This window comes from Tiliqua scincoides, chromosome 3 (assembly GCF_035046505.1).
Source record: "Tiliqua scincoides isolate rTilSci1 chromosome 3, rTilSci1.hap2, whole genome shotgun sequence".
NCBI classification, from domain to species: Eukaryota; Metazoa; Chordata; class Lepidosauria; order Squamata; family Scincidae; genus Tiliqua; species Tiliqua scincoides.
In genome coordinates this window covers 8607529-8613693 of record NC_089823.1, presented here as the reverse complement: position 1 = coordinate 8613693, position 6165 = coordinate 8607529, and positions in this window count along the sequence as shown.

Sequence of the window (6165 nt, the reverse complement as noted above, 5' to 3'; positions counted from 1 at the left end):
GGGAGGGAGGGAGGTGAGGGTGAAACTGCAGCAAACAAACTTTGACTGTGACGAGAATGTGACAGAAGCAGAGAAGGGGAATCCACATCAAAAAGCAGTTCCACGTTTCTTAGCAGTTTGTAAACTCAAGTGGTTACTATCTACAGCAGGGGTGTCCAAACATTTTGATATAGGAGGGCCACATAATCTCTCTGACACTGTATCGGGGGCTGGGGAAAAAAAAGAATTAATTTACATTTTAAATTTGAATAAATTTACATAAATGAATTTATTAGAGATGGAACTTACATGAATGAATGAAGGTCTTGCAGTAGCTCAAGGCCTATAAAAGGCCTTGCACAAAGAAAGGGCAGCCTTTCCTTCTCTACCACTGCTGCATGACAGATGTGAAACAGCAAGCAGTGGAGGGAGCCCTCATCGCACAGCTCAGGTGAGAGATCATCGGGCCAGCATGGGCTCCAACAAGTCTCTGGAGGGCCAGAGGCTCATTGGAGACTGGGGGCTCCCTGAGGGCCTGATTGGGAGCCCCTGAGGGCCACAAGTTGCCCCCGGGCCAGGGTTTGGGCACCCCTGATCTACAGCATCAATTTTCAACCAGTGTGCCATGGCACACTGGTGTGCCGCAAATAGTGTGCAGGTGTGCCGTGGGAATTTGGGGAGGATCATTTATTATTAGGGCCATTGGGGGATGTTAGCCCCCCACTAGCAGCATAGTGTACCTTCTCAATTTTCAAAAAGATGAAAGGTATGCCTTGACAATTTTAGCACCTTGTCAGTGTGCCCTGAGATGAAAAAGGTTGAAAATCACTGATCTACAGGAAGGAGAGAGAGGAAATCCAGGAAAGGAGGGAAAAGGAGTATACTGGTGCCAGCATGGTGGCCGAAATGAAGGGAGAGGGAAGGAGGTCGGAAAATTCATGTTTGTAGACCTCTTTGAGGTCTATGATAGGCTCCCCCCCCCGCAATGTAGCTCCTAAAGCCTTACAATAGGCGACACCCACTCCCAAGAGGGGGAAATGATCCGCCTTCCTAAATTCATTTCTCCTCATTTCTTGAAGCTCGTTGGAATCTTTGAAGACCCAGAACTCTGCTACAGTTGGCAACCCTGGAAGCAAACCCCTGGATTGGGGGAAATTTCAGCCTTTAGACTAAGAGGGGACTGGAGGTTGGCAAGACCTCCCTTTGCTCCTGTCTCTTTCAACGACTATGAGCCCACTGCGTGCTATGCGGGGCAAACCGAGGTGCAGAACAATAGGGAAGAAGTGCCTTGTCTTGAAGCACAAGTGACCGTTTTCCTGGGCTCAGAGAACTCCACCCTCCACTGCAGACAGCAGCAGGTACCTGAAACTTTCCTCCAGAGAAAGGAAACCTCCTGCACCCTCGGGGTCAGGTAACTTCTGCTTTCCACCACCGTATCTTTCTTCAATATTTGCATCTGCCTCCCAGCAGCCCCCGCCCCGCCATCTGCCAACATGTATCTTCGGATGTAGCTGACTAAGGGATGGATGAATTACCAGACCCTTGGCCTTCTGTTCTTTTCCCCTTTCCTCATTTTTCTGCCTTGTTTCATTTGACCCACTGGCACCCTATGAAGCACCCCCATTCCAGGGCCTAGGAAAGGGGGGTAAAGGGGCCCAGGGTCAAAAGGGGGGCCCAGGAGCCAAACTTGTTGCCCATACGGGATGCTGGGAACACTACCATGACTGGAGATACTACTGATGCCACATGGGTGGGTAGACCTGGGCTCCAAAGACTTTTCCAACTGTCTCTACCCTCCTCTCACCCTGCGCCACACCTTCCTGCCCCTATTCTTTTTGCCCATCACCCCGCTGTTTCACCCCCCACCTTTGCAAATACACCTTTTGCCCCCTGATAAAATTCCTCTCAGAGGCCCTGCCCCATTCCAGCCGCTGCCAAAGGGCCAGTGTGTTTCTCTCATGGAGCAAAACCAATACCAGCGGTCTGGACAGTTCTCCTTTGCGGAGCGCTTCACAGTGCTCCTTTCCCCCAGGAAAAAGCTCCATCTCTCTGGTCCTGCTTCCCTCCTAGAACCACTACAACCCATTCTACCTTGTTGCATCTTGCTGCCCAGCAGGAGGGTTGCTGCTCTTGGCAGTCCAGCCTGAAGAGCCTAAACTGAACTGGGTACCTTGGTTTTTGGTGCAGCTTTCTCTTGTGCACACTCAAAGTGACAATACACTCAGTGCAGTGGACCCACCTTAATCAACGGCAGAAGCTGCGGATGCAAGGGTCCCCTTTAGAAAACAGTTCATAAAGTAGACATGAAAAATAAAATAGCTTTCCCATCGTCCCGCTGCAAATTCGTTCCCCTTGCAGGGCTGCAGAGCAGCTGTCTGAGCTCCTGAAAGTCACTTCCAGGTGGCGCTTTGCATTCTGGGGCAAGACAAGACCTGGAAGTGGCATACAGGAGGTTAGAAGACTGCTCTGCAGGCCTGCAAACGGCACAATTTTCTTACTCATTTTGTAAAATAGTTTCCAAAGAAACTCCCGTGTCCACGGATAACTGTACCCGCCGGAAGGGGGTGGCACCGAACACCTGCAGATACCGAGGGACTCCTGTACTTTGACCTCTTCTTCCTTTATGTGGCGAAAAGGAGTTCAGGTCCAACCTTGTTATACACTGACTTTTTACGCACAGATTTGTCTCAATGCAAATGGCCCCTGCAAATGAGAAGGAATGTGCTGATCCCTGGAGAAAGGGAAAATGCACCCCTTTAAAATCACAGTTTAAAAATCCGCTTTTCTTACTGTTGTAGAGAGAGACAGTCATGCAAGTGATTACAGGTATAACCTAATTATTCACAGATTTTTCTCTCTTCAGGCACCTTCAACCCAAGACCACTCCCTTCCCCCTGAGCAAGTGAAAGAATGATACTTTGCATTGGTGAAGGAAGGGGTGGGAGTGAAGCCTTTCTTAGCATCTTGAGAGAGACTGATTGTTGGATTGTCATCTTAATGACTCTACCTTGGTTTGATCTTGGAAGCTAAACAGGGTCAGGCCTGGTTAGTACTTGGATGGGAGACCACCAGGGAATACCAGGTGCTGTAGGCTTATACCATAGTCTTTTGAGACTGAAGGTTGCCAACCAACATCACAAAGGCCAGCAAAGCTGTTTTTAAATTGCTTGTGCAAAGAAACTTTGTTTTTTAAATTGATTTGCTATAGTGCTTATTTTGCCATCCATGTGAGTTCTGAGAGCGGAACCCACGCAAATAATGAGACTCAACCTGTATTATTTTCATTCTATTTTAAAAAATTGTTTGAGGGGAGACCCATGTATACCCCAGACCTCCTTCTGGGCAGATTCCCTGTGTGGGTTCTCTGGTGGTGCTTTTTGATTGAATTTAGCCATAAAGTTGGTGAGGCCACCTATGGTTTTCAAATGTTCTTATGCCTCTAGTCCAAGTCAGGAAGCTCCCAAGACGTGGCTTTTGTTCACTGGGTCAAAGGTGCTGTGTGAGCAAGACAGGGGCATGCATGAAATGTGTTTCTGCCAAATGTTTAGCCTGATTGATAGAGTAGGGACGCGTGGTAGGTGGGCGATTGCTCTGACAATTAAAAGAATGGCCTTCCTCCACAATCCTCTGGGATCTGAGGCTTCCTACCATCTGCCCAGTTTCAAGTCAAGCTACTGACCCGAGTTTCATCAGACAACAAGGGACCTGGAGAATCAGTCACCATCTCTTGAAGATACTGCTCATACCCAAACTACAATTCCCAGGATCCTATAAGGAGAGCTACCACAGCAGTGTGATCTAAGACAAGAGTGAAGATATTTTTCTCCTTCTCTGCTTTGTACTCCCACCTCTCCCTCAAGGAAAGACATTTTTCATCCCTGTACATTCCACAAGAAAAAGTTCCAAATTACCCAGAGACATCTGTCCTCTGCTGCTCTCCCATCTGAGCGCTCAAGGCCATTTCAGTATTTGGGCTGGAATACACAGGCTGTTGCTCTCTCAGGCATGTCCTGCATATGGGAGAGCCCAAACATAGAGGGTCGTGCCCTCCAAGGTATGTCCACCTCCTCCAAAGGGCAGCAAGGGACTTCCAGCTAATTTATGGCATGATGTCCCCAAGTTGGGGCTACTTTCTTCAAGAGACCGAGATCTGGAATGGCTGGAAGGGGAGGGTGTGTCTGTATCAGGCATATCAGGAGCCATGTCCAAGTCAAGCAGCCTGGCCAACAGCTCCCCTTGGCAACACGCATTAGAGCAGAGGTTCCTACCTGGGTCATCAATCAATTAAGGGTCAAAGGATTCTCCTTACCTACAAAGATCACATTTTCATGATTGTCCATCATGACTTCTTCATAGAGTTGCCTCTGGCTTGGATCCAGCAGAGCCCACTCATCACTGCTGAAATACAGGGCTACCTCTGCGAATGAAATTGGGCTCTGAAAGGAAAAGTGGAAATGTCCTATTAGCATGTCGGCCAGGGCTGCGATCCAAAGGGAGAGTTTAATTCCAGTTCCCTGAAAGGTCCAAACGTTTCTGAGTCTGAGAGCACATTCTCACACACATCCCCTCTCCGCTCTGCATTTCTATTTCTACCTCGTGGGCTTCCAGCTCCAATGAAGATCCCCAAGTTTCCTGAAAGGAGGCCCAGAGGATCCTTTCCTTCCATTCCAGTCCCCAAATTGACACCATAATGCTATGAATGGAAGCCCAGAAGTGAGCCCCCTGCTTTCAATGGGGCTTATTGCCAGGAAATTGTAGCCAGGACTCAGAACCTTGTGCATTGTATAGCTGCTTTCACACATTATAATCCCCATCACAACCAAAATATCACTTCCTGCTGCTCTGGCTGCCGTGGAGGCTTGTCCAGGATTGTATGCACCCACTTGAGCCCCTGCACTATGTTACCGGCAGTGCTTTTCAAAAACATGTGGAACTCACTCACATAATGGTGTGTGGGGATCCCATGTTGAAGATAATGGCAGGGATCTGGTGCTGAAGACCTTTTGCCAAGAACTGTGGTGCACCAAAGTTTACTGAGTGTGCTTTAGAACCAAAATGGGGTTTCAACTCAGACTCACTATCTGCAGGGATCCACGGCAGCGAGATTCCAGTTGAGTTCCGAGTCCCCACCTCGTTTGACTCGACTCATGCACGAGACTTGATGGGTGGGCTTCGGGACTCGGCCATAGGCTTTCTGGGACTCTGTTTCACTAGAGTCAGACTCTTCAATAAACGAGTCAGGCGCAACTGCACAGAAAAAATGGAGCTGCTGGTGGTGTGTGTGTGACTGAGTTCTCATTGAACACTCCCCTGCTGTCCCCATCCCACCTGTAAACAAAAGCTCTGCTGTTCCTTGAGTGATTGTGGCAGTGCAGAAAGCACTGATCAAATCCCAGCAACTGCTTGTTCCTGAGAAAAAACTCACAAGTCACTTGAGTTGTACAACACATGTGTCTCGAATCCGCAGGAGTCCTGGAAATGTGAGCTTGGCAATTTGAGGCCAAGTCTTATGAGTTGACTTGCCCATCCCTGCTATTCTGACACGCTCACTCTGAAACTATACAGGGGGACTCCTGCCACGAACATGCACACACAATGGAGCCCCAAGGAAAGCAACTTGGAGGTGAAAAAGGAGACGGGAGGAGAAAGTCCTATGACAGAAAAGGGCAGAGACAGGGAGAAAACACCTGGTCTGGATGAGAGGCAGCCGTTTCTGTTCCTTCACAAGGGTTGGTTTGCTCGGATTCTCTACTGTCTGCCAGGAGAAGAAAGGAGATATTTCTGAGTTGTTTTAACCTGGAATACCTGCTCCATGTACATGCTTGCTTCCTTTCCACCATTTGCAGTGATGGCTGCAGAGGAGATTAGGCAGATTCATGGGGGAACGTCACGACTATACGTCCTGAAGGGTAGAGCCCACGATCTTTGAATGTAGACACAGTCTTGGCCAGAGGAGCATTGGGAGAGGAGCTTAGCCTCTCTGCACCAACACTGGGGGGTTCCAGCAATCACCCTGGTACCTGGTGAACCAGAAGAGATGATTTAATAGGGAAGGGAAGGCCTGGAGAACCTGCAGTCACTGGCAAGGCATAGGAACAGGATTCCCAAAGCGGGCTGCATAATCTCTGGTGAATTCCCCACAGTCAGTGTCAAAGGGACTGAGGACTCTGCCTGATGGGAACTCAA